The following is a 27,346-nucleotide window of genomic DNA, read 5'->3' on the forward strand; positions in this document are numbered from 1 at the left end:
TGGGCGAAGCAAGACATGTCGATTTTTTGTAGCTTATTGTGAAGTTGTAGTACATGAAAAACGGGCACATGCCAAATCAGCACATAGATAAAACATTCTAGTGTTCCGTGGTATACATCTTTTCCACGTGTCATACTTTCTTTCCTTATTATATTGAAATTTTACTGGATTGTTATCCATCGCTGGTTTGTTTTTAGCAGAGAGTGGCCTGTGCATGTGCAAAGAGGGTACCGTTTCAGCAAATTTCGCAAAGAGGGTACCGATATGGATATGCACCGTGATTTTGTAAGTCTTCAGGGGATTTACTTAAAATAACAATATCATCAGTAAATAACATGAGAATAAATGTAATATCATCTAATGTTAAACCAGAATTAATATCATTTAATAAATACATTTCTAAATCTTCTAAAAACATAGAAAACAATATCGGGGACATTACCTCCCTTGTTTAAGACCAATTGAACATTCCAGGAAATCTGAATATGATTTACAGCCCCTTATTCGTGCTTTTACTTTAGAGTACATATCATGGATGATTCTTAAAGTTTTTCCACGTACACCAATATTATATAGTTTAAACCATAAACCATTACGATAAACACTATCAAAAGCCTTTTGAAAATCTATAAAGGCGCATGCTAAACGTCCATTTTCATTTAAAATTTTATTAACAACAGCATTTAAAACAAAAATAGCATCAACTGTGGAGCGACCCTTCCTGAAACCAAATTGTGCATCACTAATTTTATCGTTTTCTTCAGACCATTTTGTCAATCTGTTATTCAGAACGCCTGTAAATATCTTTGAAAAACAACTAACGAGAGTGATTCCTCTATAATTACTAGCAAGTGCAGGGTCATTTTTCTTAAACAGAGGTACAATAATACTTTCCATCCATGAATCTGGAAAAAAGCCAGAGTTCAGAATACCATTTAAAATATCAACTAAATGCGATGATATAATATCGGACGAATTTATAAAATACTCATTCAATAACTGGTCACCTGCAAAAGCCTTATTTTTCTTTAAATGACGAATAACACAATTTATCTCATCAACTTTTATAGGTTCATCTAGCTCCTCGTACAGTACATCATTACTAAAAAAGTCTAAATTTTCACAAAATAATTCACTTTCGGCATGCAAAACATTTGGCAAATCATTACTTAGGGTAGAAAAATGCTCATAAAAATCTTCTATGGAAACACGATTCTTATGTATCGCCTTTTTAGTAAACAATTTCCAAAAATCCTTAGGTTTACAGTGACGAAGGCTTTCAATTTCTCTTAATTTTTTAACTCATAACTACGTTTCTTTTTTTTAACAACATTTTTATAAATTACTTTATTATTACAAAATTCTATTCTATTTACATCATTTCTACACATATTATATTTATATACAGAATTTAAATATACCTCTTTTGAACGTTTGCAATCTTCATCAAACCATTCCGCCTTTTTACATAGTTTACCATCGGCACGTGGCGTAATATATGTTATTCTACGTTTACAAAATAATGGATCTGCCACGCTTCTCACAACATTTACAAAGGATTCTATACATGAATTTAACTGTAATCTATCGTTAAAATCAACATTTTCGGTAATAGTATTTAAACGTGGTAGTTGTGATATAAGACCTCTACGGAATTCGTTCCGTAACTCGTCATTCCATCGTAAACTAATGCTTTCATAATAAATATCATTATCCTCGTGCAATACGTGGCATTTAATGGAAAATGATATAGGAGCATGATCAGACCATTCATTAAAACTCTGTACAGAGAAATCGCTAACTAAACTGAAATATTGCTCTTTCAACAATAGATAGTCAATAACACTAGATCCCGATGAACATATACTAGTATAAGTATAGATTCCATTATTATAGTCACGACCAAGCCTACCATTTGCAATACGTAAAGATCTAGCCTTGCATACATCTAATAATTTAATACCCGAGTTATTATGTAGACAGTCTGTAGCAACGCTATATGTCGCAACGCCGCTATATGTCGCAACTAACGCTAAATGTCGCAACGCTGACGCTATATGTCGCAATCAACGCTATATGTCGCAATCGCCTAGCGCTAAATGTCGCAACGTTGCCGCTATATGTCGCACAAAAATCGATTGCCGCTAAATGTCGCAACCCCTTGACGCTAAATGTCGCACTTGGTAGGAAAGTAACAGATGGAACTGATACAAAAAGTAAGTGTTAAAACATTTAAAGTTTATACCATTTACATATGAAAACATATCCTAGTAACCAAACAAAAGTTGTATTTTGCGGTCTATGGCAAAAACCTTGTATGGCCATAGAAACAGTTTTTATTTGTTTGGGTCGTCAGACCAAACAAATAATGGTAGCGAAATTTCAGAGTCTAATGTTCTTAATTGCAAATGCCGAAAGTAGTCCACTTTTTTGAAGCGGTTACTTCCCTTTTGTATGTACACTAAAGCCGAAAAATTCAGGGGAGATCACTGCGTAAAGATGGTCAAAGACAGGCGCATCAATTTTCAAGCAAAGTAATTCCCGAATGGTCGAAGATTTCTAATATTGTTTTCTGGTATTTTCTGATCGAAAATAACTAAATACGAAGCGGACATTCAATCTCTGACACAGAAGTTTATGACAAACCTAACAACAAGTAGTTCTCAAAACAGCTTAAAACTAGCGATTTAAAAGAAAGAAATATTTTATTTTGTTACAAGTATCCAACAAATTACAACGCATTTAAAGTTAAACAATAGCGTTGGCTTATAGAATTGTCAATAAATGCACAATCACAAATTACGCGGATGAATATGATTTTATCAATGAAAATACTATTTTTAGCCATGTAGATTACCGAATACTACACAAACCGAGTAGTGGAATATATAGATTCTACATGTCGGACTGTTTGGGCGAGAGGATTTTCGCTAAAATATTTACTTCAATTTTAAACAACAGGTTTACCCTGAACAAATACCTCGAAATTAATAAGGATTACAAACCTGAATGCAATGGCAGTTCTAAATTTAGAATGACTTGATATTATTCAGACATTATGTGTATAACTTCTCCGTGGTACAGTGGTAACGCGCTCGCTTGGTGAGTGAGAGGTCTCGAGTTCGAATCCCAGTCGAGGAAATTTTTTTTGTTAAATTCTTTTTTTAATTGTTTTTGTTAAGGAAGTAGCCATGATTTACAAGGATAAAGTGTGGCTGTCGTAAAAAAGTACATAAATGATTTTTTGATGCAACTCTAGTTATGCAGAATTCCGTATGTGCCTTACAAAATGAATTATAATACATAAAAATAAACTTATACAGGAAAATGCATACAGATATACAGTACGATTTAGATTGCAAAGATCAGAAAATACCAAAGAACTTGAAGCCCTTTGATTCTTTATAAATATACTTGCTTATAGTAAGCTTCAGGATTATTTACATCTGTGTTAAACAACAGTTAAAAGTCGTTACAAGCCCTAATTTAGAATAATATAATTTTCTTCAGGCCTTTCACATATAAATTTAACCGTGGCTGAAGGGTTTTCGTGCTCGCTTAGGAAGCGAGAGGTCTGGAGTTCAAATCCCAGTAAAGGTAACTCATTTTTTTAAATTGTTAAAGTCAAATAAACATTGGATTGAATATCAGTGTTGCAATTAGTCTTATAGCCAATTTACTACAATTAAAACGCTGGAAAGCATTGGTGGCACTAAACATATAATCTCACAACCTGCACCTTTCTTACATTCTGAGACCCAAACAAATTCAGCGCCTTCTGTGCTTTGATTGATTAAAGGAATGGATTTGGTTCTCAACCACGGACCAGGTGTGAGATCAAACTTTCTCTTTGAGGATGTCTTTCTCACAAAATGCATCAACAAAAACATTTGGATATACATGTATATTTGTTATATTATTTGACATAACTGATCAAACCGCTTGTTAATGCAAAGGGGGAACTATATCTTAACATTTTATGTTTGTAACGTTTCCTTACTGTTGCCTTGTTTACACTGTAACGCGGATATGTTTGTGACGTTTCCTTACTGTAGCCTCGTTTTCACTGTAACGCGGATACGTTTGTGACGTTTCCTTACTGTTGGTTCGTTTTCAATGTAACGCAGATACGTTTGTGACGTTTCCTTACTGTAGCCTCGTTTTCCCTGTAACGCGGATACGTTTGTGACGTTTCCTTATTGTTGCCTCGTTTTCACTGTAATGCGGATACGTTTGTGACGTTTCCTTACTGTAGCCTCGTTTCCATTGTTACATGGTTACGTTTTATGACATTTCTTTACTGTAGCCTCGTTTTCATTGTTACATGATTACGTTTGTGACGTTTCTTTATTGTAGCCTCGTTTTCATTGTTACATGGTTACGTTTGTGACGTTTCTTTACTGTAGCCTCGTTTTCATTGTTACATGGTTACGTTTGTGACGTTTCTTTACTGTAGCCTCGTTATGGTTACGTTTGTGACGTTTACCTTCTGTAGCCTCGTTCTCATCGTAACATGGTAACGTTTATGACGTTTTCTCCCTGTAAAGCACGTTTTCACTATAACATGGATTCGTTTGTGACGTTTCTTTACTGTAGCCTCGTTTTCATAGTTACGTTTGTCACGTTTCCTTTACGTGGCCTCGTTTGTATTGCAACATGGTTACGTTTGTGACATTTTCTAATTACATGTATATTCTCGTTTTGATCGAAACAAGGACACGTTTGTGAATGGTTACTCTATTTCCTGATTTACATGAACACGAACACGTTTATGACATAGAGGATATTGAATGAGTGTAAGTTCAATACTGAATATATTGCACGAGTTGAATAAAATTATATTAAGCGAGCCTCTGGCGAGCATAATATTATTTTATCCAACGAGTGCAATAAATTCAGTAATGAACTTACACGAATTTAATATTCTATTTATCACATACCCAAAATAAAGACAGTTTAAAGTGAAATAAGAGTCATGTTTCTAAATTATTTCGAAGCAGAGTTGCTCGTTCCTCACATATATCACATCTGCAATATGCTGAATGACAAGAATCTTGTCAAAACGTAACAATTTTTTAACACTTTGACTTTAAATATAAGACCATAGATAAAATGCACAAATAGAAGCACGTTGTAAAGATATGATAAATTTTATCATCATTTTTATTGGAACTTTTGTCATGTCCAAGTATGCAGATGATGTCATCACGCAGATGCAAACAAAAAACTTGAAAGTGATTTTAATATAATTTTAATATGTGGTAGAAACATTCCTGTTTGGACCTCTGTCAGTTTGGAGGCAGTGGCCTTATTCTGGCGACATAAATCGCAAAATTATTCATTTCCAAAATGTTAACATACGAGTATGTCAGTGCGGTTTTGGGACTACTTTCTGAGCCAACTATACTAAAGCGATCGAATGGAATAGATTACATTTTTCTTATAAGTTTCGTTTTCATCGTTACATAGATATGTTTGTTACGCGTTTTGTTAAAGTCTAATAGATTCTAGTACATTTGTTACGTTTTGTCATTGTAGTCTCGTTTGCATTGTAACATGCCGTTTGTGAAGTTTTCTTGTTGTGTTCTTGTTATTATCGTAACATAGTTACGTTTGTAACATCTTCTTCCCGTAGTTTCATTTTCAATGTTACATATATACGTTTGTGACGTTTTCTTATTGTAGCCTCGTTTTTATTGTAATTGAAACATGCTCACGTTTTTGACGTTTTGATATTGTAGCATCGTTTTAAAACTGACATGGTTACGTTTGTGACGTTTTCTTACTGTCGCCTCGTTTTCAGCTCTAAGTTTGCGTAGCCTCGCTTTCATCGAAACAGGGTTTTTTAAGTCACGTTTTCATCAGAAAACGAATGCGTTTGTGAATGGTAATATTATGTTCACATTTACATGTATTAAGTTGTTGTCTTATTATCACCCTTTGATGATTTATCTAACGACAAATTGGATGTATAATTCAATCGATATTTGAATTATTCTTAATTTGTCGCACACAAGAAAAAATGAACATTCGGTTCATACTTATTGAATTATCATTATTAATATACATCTAGATATCTAATACATACGATTTTATGTCTGGTTGCTTTTGAACATATTATGACATAATTCATGGAGGATATTCAAGTGTTTTCTATAAATACAGGATTTATTTTCATCTAGTGGCAAGACAATAATTATTTTATGAGTGGCGGTAGCCATGAATGAAATATGATAATTTCCATACCACAAGATGATAATAAATCCTGTATTTATAGGGAAAAAAAACTTGAATTGTCTGTTTATTTTATAGATTTCTCTTCTTTTTTTTGACATTACAATTTGAAAGAATTCTCCTTAAATTATGTGTATTGTCTGAATTTAGAAGAAAGTAGTCCGGCAAGACAGCAGTGAAAATACGGAAAATATATTTCACTGCAGTGAAAAATAGCTTTTTACAGTGAAAATACTAAAATTGAAAATACGCATTTTATTTCATCAGTATTTCTCAATATTTCACTTATAAGTATATGATAAAACAATTTCTTTTTGGCTTGATTTTTAGTTTCTCTATTTTTTTCATGGGTCAGCCTATAACCTCTATATGTAAACGGATAAAAAAATACCTCTATTTATTTATTTTTATTCATTTTTCTATTTATTTATTTATCTAATTGTTGTTGTTGTTGTTGTTTTCTAGTGGGGGAGTTAGCAGTTGACAGTATGCAATTGACAGTAAGCAGTTGACTGTAAGCAGTAGGCAGTTAACAGTAGGCAGTAGTTAGTCAGAAGTAGACAGTAATTAAGCAGTCAACAGTTGGCTGTCGTTTATGGAATTCCATGTTATAGTCCATGCATTTATTAATTTATCAGTGAATTCCTTTAAATGTTGTTCTAAGAATATATATGTACCTGTAAACTATTAAAGTAAATTAGGAGGCAGAAAAATACCAAGGGTCCAACCGGGTTTTGAACCACAGACCTCTTGGTCCGTAGACGGACACCTCAACCACGTCGTTAAAGGGTTAATCTAACAGCAAGGCTGATGGAAGTGGCCTATATACCTATAACCACTACACTCCTCCCCTTTTTACTTTTCAGAGCTAGCCAGCTCTCCTGAATGTCACTCCCTGCTTACCGCATGAGTCCGTCAAACACTTCTGACACCATTTAAGTAAATTAGGAGGCAGAAAAATACCAAGGGTCCAACCGGGTTTTGAACAACACACCTCTTGGTCCGTAGGCGGACACCTCAACCACATCGCTAAAGGGTTTACGCAACAGCAAGGCTGTTGAAAGTGGCCTATATACCACTGCACTATATTGTGCATGACCTCCAGAACGGCAACTATTTCGGCAACTGAATAATTGTTTTACCAATACAGTTGTAATAGGTCGTCCATTTTTATTTTAATGCTATAAGCAGTGAATAATAAGTAGTAAGCTGTAAGCAGTTGACTTGGTCTCCATTACCTGTACGTGCATTCCAATCGCCAGTTAACAATGTAATACCACGATTTTCATAAAGTAAAATATCATTTTGAACAATATCAAATAAATCACCATTGATAAAGTTATAAGCAGGGTAACCTTCCACCCATATATATACACCAGATAAATATATGTCATCTGTAAGATTAAAAAATATTTTATCAAGTTTCAACCAAATGATAGTGTCAAAATGATTCTGTACAACGGTAACCCCTTTACTTATTTCATTTTTAATGTATACTAATACCCCACCACTAGATCGCTTTGCTCGTCGGTTCTGAAATTTACGATAGAAATTAAAAGTTGTATAGATCTACCCATCTATATCAAAATTAGAATTTTTATTACCCCAAGTCTCAAACAAAAATATAATATCGTTATTACACAGTTTCTTTATAAAATCATTGTCCTCTAATTTAGATCTACTAAGTCCATTTACATTCCATGATAATATGGACAGTCCAGCCTCATCGAGTCCCTACTTCCGGTTCCCGTTCTGCATCTGGCTTCTGTCGGACTCTTTATCGCTTACTGGTACCCCGTCAATAAAAAGCGTGTCGTAGGCACAGGTTACCTTAGGAAAGTAGGGATTTATATGAAATTATTTGTCATAAAAGTAGCAAAATGTACAAAAGGTGTTATTTTGACTTCCCTATACTAAATATTGTTTAATCATATCTGTACTAATTGCTAGTATGCAACAGAATACAAACATGGTTCGGGTAATTGGCCGATAAGTAAATTTAAGGAAACTACAAAAGTTTATCATAATTAAAGAGCTTTTGGAAATTAAAAATAAAAGCTGGGCTGTATTCCCACTTACGTATATCTTTTCAGGCAATATGGAAAGTATCTTTGCAGCCCCTCTCGCGCCAGCTTGGGTCGGGTATAGAAAAAAAAATATAAATAGACATTATAAAGTATTATTCAATATACTTCGCATATTGCAAAAATATGATTATATGAGAAAAATATGTTCCTTTTTGTGCAATCTATATCTGTGAGAAGCATTGACTGTTGTGGGTAAGCATCGGGAAGGGAAATAAATACTATTTTATTTCAAACCTTGCATATTAATAAACACTTTATCCCAAGATATTTTCAAATACATTACATCTATATATAGGTATTTAGATAGGCATTAATCCTTCTAAATTAAAAATTGACAGCTATTTTTTGTAAATACCAAATGATTTAAACACATTTATTTCCCGAATATACACAAATAGATAATTATATACATTTACAGATCAAACACTTTTATATTTGAAAACAACAACAACAACAAAAGTAAGAAAAAGAAAACAAAAATAGAATTAGAAAAGATGAGCCAAAATAGAGGATACCATAGCGAACTCTTAACGAAACCTAATGTAACAAATAGCGAACTCTAAACGAAACCTTATGTAACAAATAGCGAACTCTAAACGAAACCTAATGTAACAAAAAGCGAACTCTAAACGAAACTTAATGTAACAATTTGCGAACTCTAAACGAAACCTAATGTAACAAAAAGCGAACTCTAAACGAAACCTAATGTAACAAATAGCGAACTCTAAACGAAACCTAATGTAACAAATAGCGAACTCTAAACGAAACTTAATGTAACAAATAGCGAACTCTTAACGAAACCTAATGTAACAAATAGCGAACTCTAAACGAAACCTTATGTAACAAATAGCGAACTCTAAACGAAACCTAATATAACAAAAAGCGAACTCTAAACGAAACCTAATGTAACAAATAGCGAACTCTAAACGAAACCTTATGTAACATATAGCGAACACTAAATGAAACCTAATGTAACAATAAGCGAATTCAACGAAAACTTAATGTTTTATAAGCGAACTCTAAACGAAACCTTATGTAACAATTAGCAATCTCTACACGAAACCTAATGTAACAATTAGCGAACTCTACACGAAACCTAATATAATAATTAGCGAACTCTAAACGAGACCTAATGTTACAATGAGCCAAAATCGGATTGCCGGACCATAATTAGCAATAACAAATCCTTATAACATCTTTTTTTGGTTAAGGTATCTCAAAGTTTATGTTCTGTTCTGTTTGTTACCACTTCTTCAAGCTTTCTTGTTATATAATAGCTCACCCTTTTATTCCAAAAGACGAGCTAAAATTGTGGACCTTCTTAACTCCTACCATCGCATAAACCCGACATCGGACTCTATATGAAACTTAAAGTAAAATGAGCTAAAATCGGATTGCCGGACCATACTTTGCAATGGCAAACCCTAAACAACATTCTTTGTTTTTTATAGCGTTATAACATATGCAAAATTCATTATAATACTATTATGCTGCATAACACTGTATGCAAATTTCATTTAATCAAGGCTATTTATACAGTATGCATTACTTATTATAACAAAACATTCTATGCTTCTTATCTTTTTATATCAGAACAGATTATGCTGCATAATGCAATATGCTAAACTCTTTATATCAGAACAGATTATGCTGCATAATACCATATGCTAAACTCTTTATAACAGAACAGATTATGTTGCATAATACCATAAATAACAGAACAGATTATGCATAATACCATATGCTAAACTCTTTTTAACAGAACAGATTATGTTGCATAATTCCACATGCTAAACTCTTTATATTAGAAGAGATTATGCTGCATAATACCACATGCTAAACTCTTTATATCAGAACAGATTATGCTGCATAATACCATATGCTAAACTCTTTTTAACAGAACAGATTATGTTGCATAATTCCACATGCTAAACTCTTTATATTAGAAGAGATTATGCTGCATAATACCACATGCTAAACTCTTTATATCAGAACAGATTATGCTGCATAATACCATATGCTAAACTCTTTATAACAGAACAGATTATGTTGCATAATACCATATGCTAAACTCTTTATATTAGAAGAGATTATGTGAATATATCCTTATGCAAAACTTTTTATAGTATAATAGATTATATTGCATAATATCATATGCAAAAATCTTCATAACAGAATGTATCATGTTGCATAATGCTATAAGCATTTGTTTTATATTTGTTTTAAAGGGATATTCAGGCAAAATAATGACAAAAATATTAAAATGATCTTTTGTACTCAACTCGCGCTAAAATGACATTTCTAAAAGTTTCAGCATGAATTTCTGTTTAAATTCTATATATTTTGGATTTGAAGCATAAATATATCTATATATGTTGAACAAAATTTAGACGCCAATAGAATCACTGAATAATTTTTAAACAAGTCTGGTGACTTGAACAAATCGTTGAAGTTACATTAACAGATACTGTGGATATTGTATGATTGAAACAAACCTAAATCATTCATTTGACATGTTCTTTAACGTTTCCAGAGTTCACTGTGACAACTATTGTGAAATCCTAGCGCTCTAACCTGACCCACGCGGGTCAGGTTAGGAAACCACCATTTTATTATTTATATGGAGAAAAGTTTTGTTCCTTTGACTGTCTAATATATTTATTTTGAGGGCATTTACAGAATTAAGAACGAAAAATTCAAAACTAAGAAATGAAAATTTTGCCTGTGTCTCCCTTTAATAGCAGAAAAGAATATGCCGTAAAATACCGTATGCAAACAGTCTTTATAACATAATAGATACCATTTATTTCATAATACTGTAGCAAAATTCATTATATGAGAACAGATTTTGTATTTTAATGTCATGAGCTATTCTAAGTATATTGAACAAATTATGTAGAAAGAACAAATGAGCCGCGTCATGACAAAACCAAACATAATGGGTTTTGCGACCAGCATGGATCCAGACCAGCCGCGCGCACCCTGCTAAGGATCCATGCTGTTTGCTGTCAGTTTCTCTACTTGTTATACGGTTTGTCAGCGAACAGCATGGATCCTGATCATGCTAGATTAAATTTAAGTTGAAATAATTTGAAAATTTATATGCTACCTTCTTGGAAGTTTTTATCCGAAAGAGACCGCTACCATGTCACTCAGCTTCTTATAAAGGTTTGTAACGGTTCAGAACTGTTCACTTTTTTGGGGAGAAGATGTGTAAGTTGCCGGATAGCTCAGTCGGTAGAGTCGCGGTACGGTATTCCGAGGGTCCCGGGTTCGAGTCCCGGTCAGACTGCACATTTTTCTAACCCTTTGACAGTTGGCGCCCAACGGGGGACCGTGATTGAATATAGCTGAGAGTTTAATTCCCATTGCTCTGTAACTGTGAAATTCGAGGACGAAATTCAGTAAAGCAGGGGGTATGTCACGGTTCAGAACTGTTCACTATTTTGGGGAGAGGATGTGTAAGTGACCGGATAGCTCAGGCGATAGAGTCGCGGTACCGTATTCCGTGGGCCCGGGTTCGAGTCCTGGTTAGGCTGCACATTTTCCTCACCCTGTGACAGGTGCGCTAAAAATAACTCATTAATTTTTAACCAACCAATGGGCCGTTATAAAAATGGAATAAAGAGTTCAATTTTAAGCGATTGAACTGTATACAACAAAGATTGTTTTTTTTAACATTTTAATAAGCTAAACATAAAATCTTTTTTGCATTTAATCAAATGGTAATGTCGAAAAAAAAACTTGCCAGGACCATACAGGTATCATTTCAAAGACAATAAGTTGCATTTCTGGTACGTTACTCATTTCATTTTGTTCATTTATATCGTGATTCTTGGACTGTCTTTAGACTCAGTAAAACGTTATCTAGAATGTTATCAAATTTTAAGGAAGCAAACGAAAAAATATATATTCAATAGATTAAACGAGTCATTAAAATATATTCTTAAATCTTACCTTTTAAAGAATATCATTCTATCATTTTCCTCAAGTGCACTGAATAAAGTAACAGAATCTGATGTAGCATTACGAAAACAAGCAATAAATAGGTAACAGCGTTCATGGAGTGATATCGTGGAAAAGTATATTTTATATTAATAGAATTATATAACATATTATTAAGTGTTAACTAATAGGAAATGTAATATTTACGGTGGCACAAATGTGACATGTATGTGTATTTTAATTTATCGCGTGGCCACGAGTGACTAAGTCGTGGCCACGAGATAGCTAAGTCGTGGCCACGAGTTACCAAGTCGTGGCCACGAGTTACTAAGTCGTGGCCACGAGATAATATGTCGTGGCCACGAGTGACTTAGTCGTGGCCACGAGATAGCTAAGTCGTGGCCACGAGATAGCTAAGTCGTGGCCACGAGTTACCAAGTCGTGGCCACGAGTTTCTTAGTCGTGGCCACGAGATAATATGTCGTGGCCACGAGTGGCTAAGTCGTGGCCACGAGATAGCTAAGTCGTGGCCACGAGTTGCTAAGTCGTGGCCACGAGTTACTAAGTCGTGGCCACGAGATAATATGTCGTGGCCACGAGATAATATGTCGTGGCCACAAGTGACTAAGTCGTGGCCACAAGATAGCTAAGTCGTAGTGACGACACACGAACACCGCAATACACCAATCTAATTAGAAATAAAATGCTTAAGTTCACAGTTTATCAGCGACAATTTGAATCAGGTCAACTAATTTCTGTTATCCACAAGTCTCGGGTTTTTGCAACGGTTATGTCATCTTGGAAACATAATAATTGCCGTTTGATTTGTGGATATCGATAAAATATAATGTTAACAGATATCTTTCTACTTAGTTTCTGACATATTTAAGTGTATTTATGCCAACTTTCTGTTTTTACTTGTCACCAATAATTCTCGTTACGTGAACTAATGTCGTTCTACTGTGTACATGTGTAAGTATTTTTATATGCAATTTGTCGTAATGTCGTAACCTTTGTTTATTTTTATCAACAATGCTTCTCGGCAACGTAAACAGATATTTTTTTTCTTCTTTGTTTAAGTACATTTGTTTCTTAACATGTATAGATATTTCTTATGCAAACTCTGTTACATATATCATAACATTTGTTCATACTCGTTAACAATACTTCTCGCTAATTGTAACTTGTATCACTTTACACATAGTATACAGAATCTGATTTGACTATAAATTGTATGTTTACATTTTTTATGTGCAATACAATTTATGCTATGTTATGTTATATAGTCATTGACCATTTTTTCATTTAAGATTTACGCATAAGTGCTTATTTTATTTTATCAGTATTCATAATCTAAACAACGTGCGTGAAGTAAGTAAATTATTGGAAATAAAAACACCAATAGTGAATTTAAATTGTTAGATCACAAACGCTGGAATTTCATTGGTTACATTTTCACAATGCGTATATTATGCGCTCATTAAGTGCGTATATTATGAAATTACATACATACACTGCACTTCGGTGTGTGATTTTTATAACATATTAGGATTCATGAAAGACAAACACATTTTTCTTTTTTTTTTTCATTTAAAATGGCTAAGCAAAACACTACTCAAACCAGAGATATTTCAAAGCTTCATCATTACTTTAATCAATTTTAATGAAGTAATGATACAGTTTGTTATTTGAATTCAGAAATGTGCCATGACAAACAAAAATCATATGAGTTTAAATGGAGGAAAGAGACCACCGTTGTGAGGATCTAATTATTTTTCGAAAGAACACAGTTTACAAAGACGTCTGGACACATTTGTAAAGAATATACAATTAACAGTAATATGAACTTTTCTTTCTTTTTGTATTTTTCATATCAAAAGCCAACTGAGAGATGAAAATTAATCAAGAATTTGTTCTTTTATGGCAAATATCTTTGTAGGGTCTGACCTAGATACCGGAATCTACAGTATTTGTAAACTAATAACAATGTTGTTGCCTTTGTTACAGTCTCATTAATATGCTTAACTGTTGAAAGGTCATTTTAGTAAACATCGTAATACACTAGTCGGTCTAATTGACTGTAAACTTTTTATGATATGTATATACGATGTAATATGTAATGCATAACATTTTGGTTTTAAACCATCTTTTAATGTTGTCAGAAAATGACAGTGTTAAAAATTTACAATAATCATAAACCAATCTTAGCATACAGCCGTCCCAAAAATCTTCAAGATTCACTCACCCATTCAACTCTAAATAAACGGAATATGAACGGTAAAACTAATAAGTGTAATAGAAAAAGATGTACTCACTGTAAAAATATTGAAGGAAAATAGTAAATTCAACAAGTACAAATACTGTGGAGAAACATTCGAAATGCATTTTGATGGAAATTGTACTTCTAGTGACGTGATTTATTTGATTACTTGTAAAAAATGTAAAATACAGTATGTCAAATTCATATCAAAAAGAATGAACAGCCATAAATTTGATATAAGAAGTAATAATCATCCCAATTTTTCTTCTAATGTTGCAATTCATTTCAATTCCGAAGATCACTCACTTGATGACTTTTCCTTTATGCCGATTGATAAACTTCATTAGTCGCCGGTAGAAACCGGCGACTATATTTGTAACAGTTTAATATTATATTTATGGTAGGAGAAGGCCTTAAAATCTGAATATAAAAGCAAATCAATTACTGAAAAATTATGGACCACAATTATGTTTCATAATCTTAAAAAATCAAAAATAAAGTACCGTTGCTAAATGAAATGAAATATACAAATATTGACATCTCTTAAAAAGCAAACATTAACAATTTTCATAAAATGAATTAATAACGTATCCCTATGGACCAGTCATTGAATTTAGGGATACTTTTACTTTTTTCTAAGTGTCAAGCGTTGCTATTTTATGATTGATAAATCATGAATGATATTTGAAATGACACATTTAAATTATTTGGTTGTTTATATCTTATGAGACCTGTTATATTTCATAATTTTATCTAATTATAAACAGATTCTCCCTGTTCTATTGTAAGAATCACGTGGACTACACGTTGTATGTTAGTGTTGTAAATCTATTAATAGTAACAGATTGCTGGTTACTTGTGATTAGTTGGAAAAGTGTCTGGTTAGATGTAATGTATAAAATAATTACAAAGTTATCTTTCATTAATCAGTTTCATATTTTATATCATTAGAAAGGTCTGTATACAATGTACTCATAATTTGCACATCAAAGAATTAAATAAGTTTTCAAAACCTTTTTATAGGGTTAAACGTGGCCCTTTCTGTCAGCGTTCAAAAGTTTAGTTTAGGTTGAACAAAACAAAATAGATTTATGCGAAAGAGGCACATTTATTGAAATAGTGGTAATCGTCGTCTTCGTTATATTCCGTCGATTTCCGTCGCGCAGGTTACCAAAACTGTAGGACGGATGAAATTAGATACACAATAAAGAAAACTAATAAAATATCTTTTTGTTAATATTTTATCAAACTGGAAAGCAATTAAACGTTTACTATATCGTATGTAATGACAAGAAATATTTGATTTCAACTAAATAATTTATTTTTTCGAATAGCGCAAGAAAAATTTACGCAGATACCACTTTTACGGTAGAATTGCATTGTTTTATGCAATAATTAAAACATATATATTTTCAAATATTCGATGACCGTTGATTATTTGGCGTATCGGATTCTGAACTATACAAAACGGATTTCGATGTCTGGTATAACGGTAAATGTATAAGATAGAATTACAAGTAGAATTACAAGAATATCACTCGCCTTTACAAAATTAATCAAAATTATGAAATAAAAAAATGCTAGAAAATGAAAACACGATTTATCAACTTATGTTTCATATATATTTAACAGAAATAATAAAAAAAGATAGTTTTATGAAAACTGCAAAAGGGATTTTTAAAGATTCGAACTTGACCTACTAGGTCACAACTTCGTCCTACTTACCGCCTGTACGCAAATCGAGCAATATTAATTGATTTAATATCGAGATCTATACTATCAATAAAATCTTTAGCATAAAATCATAATAAGTTACGTAAAACTAACGAAACACCTGCCCCGGAAATTAAAATGAGTCTAAGGTTCAATATTGCCAGACAATAACTTGCTTATTTAATAATCTAGCAGTTTCTTGACAATAATGCTAAGCAAGTTTGCTTTACATATGATGTTTTATTGTGAATAAACAATTACACAACATATTGTTCCTCTTTTCTTTATACATGAACTGATATTTTCTTATATTTATGATAATACAGTCATTTTCTATCCGGCGACTTGATGCTTTAGCATCAAAATCTCTACTTGTGATTATATGGGGAGACTTTTGAAAGAGACATACTGGATCAAACTCCTCACAGCGGTTACGTCACGCTTTGCTACTTTATTACTTTGTTACTGTACAGATCAGGGGAAGTAACCGCTGCGAGGAGTTTGATACTGGATACATAAGTTAGAAACATTTACCCGAAGTGTTTGAATGCAAAAGTGAATTACAAAATTTAACATCAATTTTCAAGTAAATTTTATATACTTGCAACTTTTTACAAACTCGTCAATATTTTTTTTAGTACATATCGGCATAAAAAGACTGTTCTATTTTAGTAATCATTTACTGTATCTAAAAATGTTATTAATTTATTTAAATCTATACAAATACATTATTTATGTCGATGATAATAGTATTTAATTACCTCCCTTTATTCACGCATAATTTTGATTGTTACATTTATATACTACATTATTCGTAATGTATTCATATGGTTTTTCATTATTTCATATAACATAAATTGATTTTGAGCATAATGCCATATTTTGAATAGATGATAGATAGATCATTTTCATTTTATTTGATAGCTTTTTAAAATATACTGATTAATAACGATGTTTCTAAATTATTATCTCCCTTTTTTACAATTTTCAACATGTGATTAAAGCACATTTTTTTCGAATTTTAAACTTTCACATAAGTAACTGTTGTTTTCATACTTGTTGTAATTATTTACTAGCCTAGTTTCTCTATGAAAATATATGTATCTTTTGATCCAGTTATTTTATGTAATTCTTTTCGAAAATTATATAATTATGCTACGTTTTTTTAAAAAAAATTAAGTTTATACATACATATGCACATGTTTTATTGTATTACTTTAATATTGTAATATTATCACGTTCCTTTTACGCGCGAAATGTAACGTCTATTAACGTAGACGTTTATTTTGTACGTTTACGTCATTTTAATATATGTATCAACTGAGGAAGCTTAATAAAGCGAAACATGTTTTGATACTTAATTTGTGTTGGTTTTTGATCCAATTTTCCTATGGTTTTAAACCATAACATTTTAAGCAATCAAATTGATAATTATATTAGTTATTTCATGCACTTTCAACGTTTGAACCACGTGATGTTCCAATAAACATCATTATCGGATCTTATCTTTTCACTTTATCCGCGTTTCCATTTTCAGAGTCCAAAAACTTCATCAAATCCATATTGTATTCTATATAACATTTTTCATTTCAAAGTCTAAGATATCAAATGCAAACTTTAATCTGTCTGTTGCGTATTTTAAGGGTCAAAATTCATTAATACCTTAATGCATTTGAAGTCAAAAAGTTCTATAATCAAAGCACAGAACGCGCTGAATTTGTTTGGGTCTCAGAATGTCAGAAAGGTGAAGGTTGTGAGATTATAAAACAATGTGTTTTTGTATAGTGCCACCAATGCTCTCCAGTGTTTTAATTGTAGTAGATTGGCTATAAGACTAATTGCAACACTGATATTCAATCCAATGTTTATTTGACTTAAACATTTTGAAGAAAAAATGAGTTGCCTTCACTGGGATTTGAACTCCAGACCTCTCGCTTCCTCAGCGAGCGCTCAAACCACTCGGCCACGGTAAATTTTCATATAAATGGCCTGAAGAAAACCATTTATTTCATGCTTTCCATTGTTTTATTGTAATATATCAGATGATTATATTCTGATAAACCACTAGTGAAATTTATAAAATATAATTTTCACTGTAGCCGGACTATATCTGATGAAAAGAAAATCATAACTTAATGGAATAACAGGCAGAAATAAATGCCGTCATGCGTAAATTTTGCTTCTTTAGGAAAACAAAGTCGATGTCACTATACATCATATTAAAAATGTAACAAAATGAGAGAAATTTAACAGAACTATATTTCAAAATTGATGATGTGACGTCATGGTGTGATGACGTCACAATGGAGAGTGCGCGACGTTACGCGGCAAAATCAGTAAAAAAAATACTTAAAATCACTTAAAAAGCATGAAATAAAAAGAAAATTTAATTGTTTTACATGCAGGATTGAAATATATTTCATTCGTGAAAATATTGCATCTTGTGTTCACTCAGTGAAATTATATTTCAATCTTACATGCAAAACAAACAAATATCCTCTATATTATTCTAAATTAGGGTTTGTAACGACGCTAACTGTTGTTTAACACTTGTGCGCTTACCAGAAGCATGCATATCTATAAAGAATGAAACAATATTAGAAATCTTCGACCATTCGGGAATTACTTTGCTTGAAAATTAATGCGCCTGTCATGTGACCATATTTACGCAGTGATCTCCCCTGAATTTTTCGGCCTTAGTGTTACATATAAAGCGGACTACTTTCGGCATTTGCAATTAACAGCATTAGAGTCTGAAATTTTGATACCATTATTTGTTTGGTCTGACGACCCAAACAAATAAAAAATAAAGAGTTCCTTATGCATTGTTGAGAACAACACTTATTTCATTGGACACCTACAAAGGCTACATCTTAAGTTCTAGCTCCTCGTCCAATATAGATCTGACAGTCGTGTACTCGTCCGGTAGAATTCAGTATTGTACACAATAATGTACCTTAATATAATAACCTTAATATGCATATAAGATAGATATGACAATAAGAATTATGCTAATGGACACAACTAAATGCAAGTCTGCTTATCTTCGAAAAGACAGTTTGGTTTATAGTCATTTATACTATTTTGTTATTAGTATTCTGTGAAGGCTTTTGCTAATAAAATATTTTTAGCTTAACAGAAACACAGCTAACAGTGCCTAGACGTCGTATAAATGTCTTCATATATATTGAGTAAAAAACAAAATAAGCGCCATTAAGAATGCCATCTGAAAATATTCACGGTGACTTAATAACACGTGACTTTTTGTGGTTTGCGTTAGACAAATACGATCAATTTTTTAATTTCTTTTTGAATATTTAATTTTTTATGGAATTAAGTGTAAAGCGCGCTCATTCTAGTGATAAACATATGCATTGAGAGTTTAATTTAAAAAGCTATAACAAAACATTCCTGCCTGGACCTTTTGTCCCTCGCAAATCACAAAAACATCACGCGGGACAGGCATGGTTATTTTTTTTGTAAACATCCAATTATACAATAAGATCTACATAACTGCAACATTTTTCATGAGTTACATTTGGGTGCAGATAAACAAATTGTAAACATTCTTTATTATATTTGTAGATATTTTTACACGAATGACCACACAGTTAAAGATTTTTCGATAATGGGGCTGGAAAAGCTATACGGGAATGACCAATACAGAAAAACAATAGAAAATTTGTGGAAAAATAAATTAAGAACCTATAGACCGTATGGAGTTAATACAAAAGAATAACGCGGCAGACGGCAACCAACGCCACGGCGGGCGTCGTTCATTGACGTTACGTCACTTCCATTGTTTTGTTTGATATATTTGTATGTGAAATAAATGCTGCTGAAGAAGGCCGCAAGGCCGAAAGCTACGGCAAATTTAAATAGCGTTTTTGCTTATATATATATATATATAAGTGGTAATACTTTATTAAATATTTATTCAATATAATATATTATGGTAATATCCAATGATTATATTTCACAAATCTTAAATAATACGATGTTGAATTTTACTTACATTTGCGCACTTAAAATGCCGGGCTTTCATCGTTTCAATAAAGATAAGTGAGCCGCATCACAACAAAACCAACATAATGGGTTTGCGACTAGCATGGATCCAGACCAGCCTGCGCATCCGCGCAGTCTGCACAGGAGCCATGCTGTTTGCTTATAAAACCTATGGCAAGTAGAGAAACTGATGGCCAACAGCATGGATCCTGATCAGACTGCCCGGATGCTCAGGCTGGTCTGGATCAATGCTGGTCACAAACCCACTATGTTGGTTTTGTCGTGACGCGGCTCGAATTTAGTTTCACGTGGGCGTTTTCAATGAACTTTTAAAACTATCTGATAGATTAAGTCGTTTTATATATGTTTAAAAATATAACTTACTTGAAATTACCGATATTATCTTCATTTTGATGAATATAAGGGGTCGGAATACGTTTCCGTAAGAAAGAACCATCGGTTTCGGTTCCGGTATAAACAAACCGTTTTTATATAGGAAGTTATAAAAAGTGTTATTTTGTAGAAAAAATGGATATATTGAAGATATTTTTGAACGGTACATGAGATAAGTGACATTTGCATCTGAATCTGCATTATTACATCATGTTTGCTTTTAATAATTGAAGCTATTTGCTCTTTGTTTGCTATACTCTGCAGAGGGTCAGGTCAGAGGTCATTTTATTTGCAGCTCACCTCCCCTTGATCGACGATTCGTCACGCTTGAAAGATGCGCACTTGATTTTTCACGGATTATGGTTATCAGATATTATGCATGGTCGGATTGAATAATGCTAGGCTAGTAAATTCAGCATTATATCCGAACATTTTTTAATCGAATATGAGCCTGTGGGGTTAGTTGATAATACAAAGGTGAAAGTACCGATAACCACACGGCATTTTTGACGGGATATCGTACGCGTCGTCCTTCGGGGCAGCGGCGATGGCCGAGAATTCCTTTAAAAAATCTGATACATTTTTCCACGAATATAACAGATTTTAAAACCTCTACAGATGTATGCCATCATTAACATTTGTCTCGACTACGCATTAAGCCGTCGATGTGTACTCTAGCGGTGAAGAGGATAGACTCAGACAACTTGAACAGTTCTTAGATAGTCCAGGTGTCGTGAAGATAGCACAGTGCATTCAACACGCTAGTCCACACAGAGTATAACCGGACCAAGAATAGAACTTAGTTCCGGAAACGTTTTCCGACCCACCACCTATATGGAAAGAATCCCTGATGTATATTTGTCACATAAGTGTCAAACTGAAAATAACGTTAAGTTACCCTTATCAACGGAAACGAGTAAGAGCAATTCTAAGACTATTGATATACATTCTAAACTAAATACGAAGAGTTCAAACAACAAGAACAGTGTCAATAATACGGAACAGTCCGAGTCGTCTGGTATAAGCAATACGATTGCGGAACATTCGTCAAACACGAGTAATACTCCGTTACACAAACCATCTCGCTCTGCCGGTACTTTACTAAAGCGACAAGATGTTACATTCGTGAGATCCATGTCAACATTACCGAAAATGGAAAAATACCGGTTCGTGTGTCGACTCGTGAGTAGAGAGATTCAAATCAATATGACAGATTTGATTGGCACGCAACAAGGCCCAGGCGTAGATTTCTTTGTAGAGGATATAACAGATCAGTGTCATTAAAACATCTTACAAACTTTGTAACAAACCGAGGGTCAACTGTGTCCTTCATTCGCAAGTTTCCTGTGCGAAACTAAAAAAAAATAAAGTTGTCATTCGTTTGAACATTGAAGCTAACGAAAACGCTGATCTAGTACTTCACCCGTGCTTCTGGCCTAGAGGAATAACGTGTTAACACGTACAGAGCTCCGTGACTATGGAAACAGAGCAGCTGATTACAACGCACGTTACATTTCTGTAGATGAGAATACTGATTTTAAACATTACAATCGTACAGTCCGTTTTAATTATAACTTATACTTTTATATGGCATTGTATTTTGCATATGAAACAAATAGAAACATATGGTATCTTTTTACATCAATCGAATTGTTGGTAGAATATTAAATGGCATGAAAAGCATAAAGCAAGCGAAAAAAATGTATTATGAATATTATGCTGATTTAAAATTAAATAATTTATAACGCAAAACATGTTATTATAAATTTTAGCGAAACGAATTGATACCATGATGTTTCTTATTACTTCTGATGATATATGACATGATATAAAACAAACATGGTTACATGTATAGTCCATCACCATAAATATTAGATCAATTTAATTTCTTATATTATTATATCCTAATCCTTTTAGTATACATAATTGATATTTGTCACAATTGTATGTTCTATGTACACCTATATGTTAATTTGTAAAATGTAGTGGCTAGCCACTAGAAACTGTAAAGTTTATGTGAAATAAATTTGTTCGTTCGTTCGTTCGTTCGTTATCGGTGAATGTTTATTACAATGTCTAATATAATATGTATAACTCTCAAATTAACTTGTCTCGGCATCATGTCTTCGGTGGCGTATTTATGTTAAATGCTTGGTAAATACAATATCGTAGTTTTAAGGTTACCCGAGCATTGTTTATTTCACAACAGTCTACATGTGTTTAGCTCAATAAATGGTCACTATAAATTTCATGCTGTGGCAGACTTTAGCGGAAAATGTGGCGTTGCAATATTGTGGCATAGAACACTGGATAATTTTATCACACCTATTCCTATTGAAGACGACCGTTTGAAGACGACCGTATAATTTGCGTACAGTTACAAGTGAAACCAGACTTATATTTGCTTATATTTCAAGTATTTTTGCCATGTACAAATCACACCATAGACACATTTAACGAATATATTGACAAACTGTACTATTTGTGGTACACATATAAAGACTATGGAATACCAGTTTTTATAGGGGATTTCAAAGTGAATGTGGTTGCAAACTCTACAAACACTAGAGAGCAGTTATAGCTGCACAAATTTGGAAGTCACTAACAAATTAGATATATGTAAGGGTGCATCATATTCATATGTGTCATACGGTACCCAGCAAACACTCGACGTTGACACAACGTTGGATCAACGTTGAATTTTGGTCGCGACGTCGGTGACCTTCATACAACGTTAAACCAACGTTGAATCTCCGACGTCTAACAGACGTTTCATTTTGACGTCGACTCGACGTCGGGTTTTGGTCGGTAATCTGACAATATGTGAATCTAATTTATGAAACCAATATATATATAAATGAAAGCATAAACAGCTAGAATTTTAAATTTAAGTTTAGAAAGGGAAAATGATATATTTATTTTCTCCATCAAAACAATACAGTATCACGTGGGTGGCTACGTACGATATTCGATAGGTGGCGCTCGGTAAACGGATAGTCGCAGATCAGTATGAAATATATTTGCTCTATTTTCGTTTAAATCATATCTTATCTCCTCGAATTAGTCTAAGAAGTGTTTATATAATTTACAATGAAGTTGTTATCATTTTTGAGGGCTTTATTTTATAGTGGTAAATAATTTAGTAAATTCGAATTGGCGACATATATCGGATTTGAAATTCAATTGTATTGGCGGACAAAAAAACAACGAGTTGACTGACAAAGTTGAATATTCCAAACAAAATGAAAAGGTAGGCAAACATTATATATTGTTTTTCAATGCTTCTTTACCTCATGTTTGCATGGATTCGATGGCTATTTGATCATTGTAATGTTTGACTGGTAAAACCTAATGTCACGTGATTTCGCGAGATAAACATTTTTGTTTCCTCGTACGAGCACTATAATATTTACTATAGAACAGTCTGTATCACCACACTATATCGCCAGGCCAAATAAATGCACAATCAATGGTAGGAAATATCCTAGCAATTGAAATCAATAAAAAGTTAAATGCAGTACGTTAGACTCTTATTATTCAAATGCTGGTAAATAAAATTCCCTCTTATTTCTTATCAGCATGAATTTCCCTTACATAAGGGGCCAGTCATTTACACATGTATCAGATGCACAGTTTGATTTTGATATCTGTGTAGTTGTAAAACTACTCGTTGTTAATTGAAGTACTTTACCAATACTGTAAGCATACCATGTGTTTCTTATATAATGATAATGATTCATGGCATTTGATACATGTAAATGATACGACTTTGGTAAGATATATCTGAAAGCACATTGTTTTTGACTAGCTATCTTTTTATTAATGTAATCAAACAACATATTATAAATCAGAAAACACATTATCATAGTTTTATTACATGTTTTGCAGTAGATTACTGAATTATAACGGTTAATTATATTCTGATAATTTCACAGTAATGATTACCAAATATAATTTCACAGTAGCCGAACTATATTTGGCGTAAAAATAAAATATTTATCATTAATGAATGTTTTTTCAGCGGAAATGTAGTCAATCATAATAAAAAATGTACGTGATAACTGTAGTTCGTAAATATTTACGAACGTTGTGCTGAAAAACATCTAAAATCTAAAAATAATCATGGAATTATATTTTGCTTCAACATTGTGACGTCATTATTTGATGACGTCATGAAGATAAGAGCATGACGTTACGCGGCAAAAATCAGTAAAATGGTGTAAAAATCGTTAAAAAATCATGAAATAAACAGAAAATTTGTTTGTTTTACATGTGAGATCAAATAATATTTCACTCGTGAACCCCAGCTATTATATTTTCACTCGTGGCTACGCCACTCGTGGAAAATATTGCATCTGGTGTTCACTCGGTGAAATATTTTTCGATCTTACACTGAAACAAACAAATATCCTCTATATATAAATCAATAAAAGTAATAGTTTGTTAATTAGGCTGCTTATCAACAAGTTATATGTTCGTATCATAAAACGTGTGTACACTAAGCCAGTCTGTCCTATATACACTTAGCAGATCGGATCATGCTGGGCAGAGATGATATCTATAAAAATGACAGTAACATGTGAATTTCTTCGATGTTGTATGAAAATGTGTATAAATTACATTGAATATAAAAAATAACAATGTCAATTTTTTGCGGGAGTAGAATTAACTTGGTATTTGTTATGTTAGTTTTTCATGCCCTTATGAGTTAACTAAGATTAATAATATTTGGATTTTGCCTATTGTATTAGACAAACATCCTTCCACCACATGGTTAAATTCTAAAATGATTATATTTCGTCTTTCAGATTGTGGAAATTATGATAATTCAACATCTGGCAAAAGTTCAGGAGGAAGATGAAAGTATTAAGAGGAAAAGAAAAATGAAAACCTACCAAGATTTTGTGACAGGTATATTTCAAAATATTATAGAAAATACAGTGATCTTATTACCCTTGATTTTATAATGAAATTCACGAAGCCATTTTTATCAAAATCAATAGATATATAGGTACACTTAACGTTAACTACATATGGTTTAAACTAGATAGAAAATAATAAATATCTTTTTTTAAGTAGTTGGAGAGTTTGTCAGAATTTCATTTAATTATAATATGTAAAAGTGATTTATTTCTTGCACTTGTAATTGATTATTTTATTTTTTTTAATTTCAGAAAGTGTGATGAGATTTCAGGTTGGAGACGGTAATGATACGCTTAAACTTTAAAGTATGCCCCAGACACAGTGTAGGAGGACGAAAGAAGATACATAAACATTGCTATTTATAATAATGACAAAATATTCAGAATATTGTTCCATTTAACATTCAATTCTAGATTCAGTTATAAAATACAAAGGCAAATATACAATCAGTGAACTGGAAAGATGATTAGAAAATCCTAAAATCAGGGTGATCAGTTCATGATCAGTGGTGATATAAAAACACATATATGGATGTTTACTATACAAAATGTCAGTGGTAATATTCAAGAAGGATTTTGTGTATCTAATTTCTAAAACATGCTTATTTAATACATAAAGCGTTATTAAAGTACCTACTTTCAAGTTTAATAGTTTCAAAAATATATTGTAAATCTTGCATTTGTTATCGTACCACATTTCTTGTTTGGAACTTGTGATTCCGAGTATACAAATAAATTGCTAAAATTATAAGAATGCTTATTTGTTTACCCTATTATTACAAAATCGTATTCCAAAAGTTTTGAATGAGGTTAAAGTCTAAATCATGGTCAGAAAATTTGGTCAGATAAGGTTGGATTATGGTCAGATAATGGTCAGAAAAGGTTGGATTATGGTCAGAAAAGGTCGGATTATGTCCAAATAATGGTCAGGAAAGGTTGGATTAGGGTCAGATAATGGTCAGAAAAAGTTGGATTTTGGTCAGAAAAGGTTGGATAAAGGTCATTATATGACGTTGTATAGACGTCGGTTTTCTGACGTCTAAAAAACTTTCAAATCCAACCTTCTGCCAACGTTTACCCAACGTCAGGGTCTAACGTCAGTACAACGTTGGTACAACGTCTTTTGTTTGCTGGGTAACTGTTATCATTCATTGATAGATCATATATTATTACCAGTTGAAACTTTATGCTATTTAGTTATTGTGAGATAATTGACGATAATTCACTGAATGTGTCACGTCATAGGCCTATAGTAGCATCATTTTGTATTCCGCTTATAGAGGGCGACTGTATTAACCGCCTTCGGACAATACCAGATGAATCAAAGATTAACTGGCGAAGAGAACAGCGCGATTCCAATCACTTTTAAGAGAGGATTGTGAATTAACGCGATAACAAACGAGTAACCTAGAGAAACAGGACATAGAAAAGGCGTACGATACATAAACTAGTGCAATCTCAATTGCATCTCAATGCCTACCTGTTTCAAAATTTAAGGCTTATCGTTAACCATATTGGAAAAGTGATCTTGATAATGCACATTAACACCTGGCTAAAATGAGAAGATTGTGATGCGCGGAGGGTAGGCCTCGAGTTCAATGTAATGATAATTATATACAATATAAAGCTGCAAAGTGCGCGTTAAGACGTTTACATAGATATCATGTGCAACAACATCTTATTGGTATTAATCAGGAAATTGACCGTACCCCCGAGATAGACACAAATAACAGAAAAAAATCCGTCGGATTATCTACAGGGGCGGGCATCAAATTCAATAACCGAAT

At 32.7% G+C, this 27,346-nt stretch overlaps 2 long non-coding RNA genes across 2 annotated transcripts; both read left to right on the top strand.

The window, feature by feature from the left end:
* Positions 1 to 14,017: 14,017 nt before the first annotated feature.
* On the top strand, positions 14,018 to 20,118 carry LOC132739362 (uncharacterized). Its single transcript, XR_009626987.1, has 2 exons — positions 14,018 to 14,102; positions 19,825 to 20,118. It is a non-coding gene; the product is annotated as an uncharacterized LOC132739362 (long non-coding RNA).
* A 3,228-nt stretch (positions 20,119 to 23,346) lies between these two features.
* Positions 23,347 to 26,695, top strand: LOC132739361 (uncharacterized). Its single transcript, XR_009626986.1, has 3 exons — positions 23,347 to 23,887; positions 25,446 to 25,548; positions 25,812 to 26,695. It is a non-coding gene; the product is annotated as an uncharacterized LOC132739361 (long non-coding RNA).
* Positions 26,696 to 27,346: the final 651 nt, after the last annotated feature.

The sequence above is a fragment of the Ruditapes philippinarum genome, unplaced genomic scaffold (genome assembly GCF_026571515.1).
Source record: "Ruditapes philippinarum isolate M1 unplaced genomic scaffold, ASM2657151v2 ctg10625_1_1_1_1, whole genome shotgun sequence".
In the NCBI taxonomy this organism is placed as follows: Eukaryota; Metazoa; Mollusca; class Bivalvia; order Venerida; family Veneridae; genus Ruditapes; species Ruditapes philippinarum.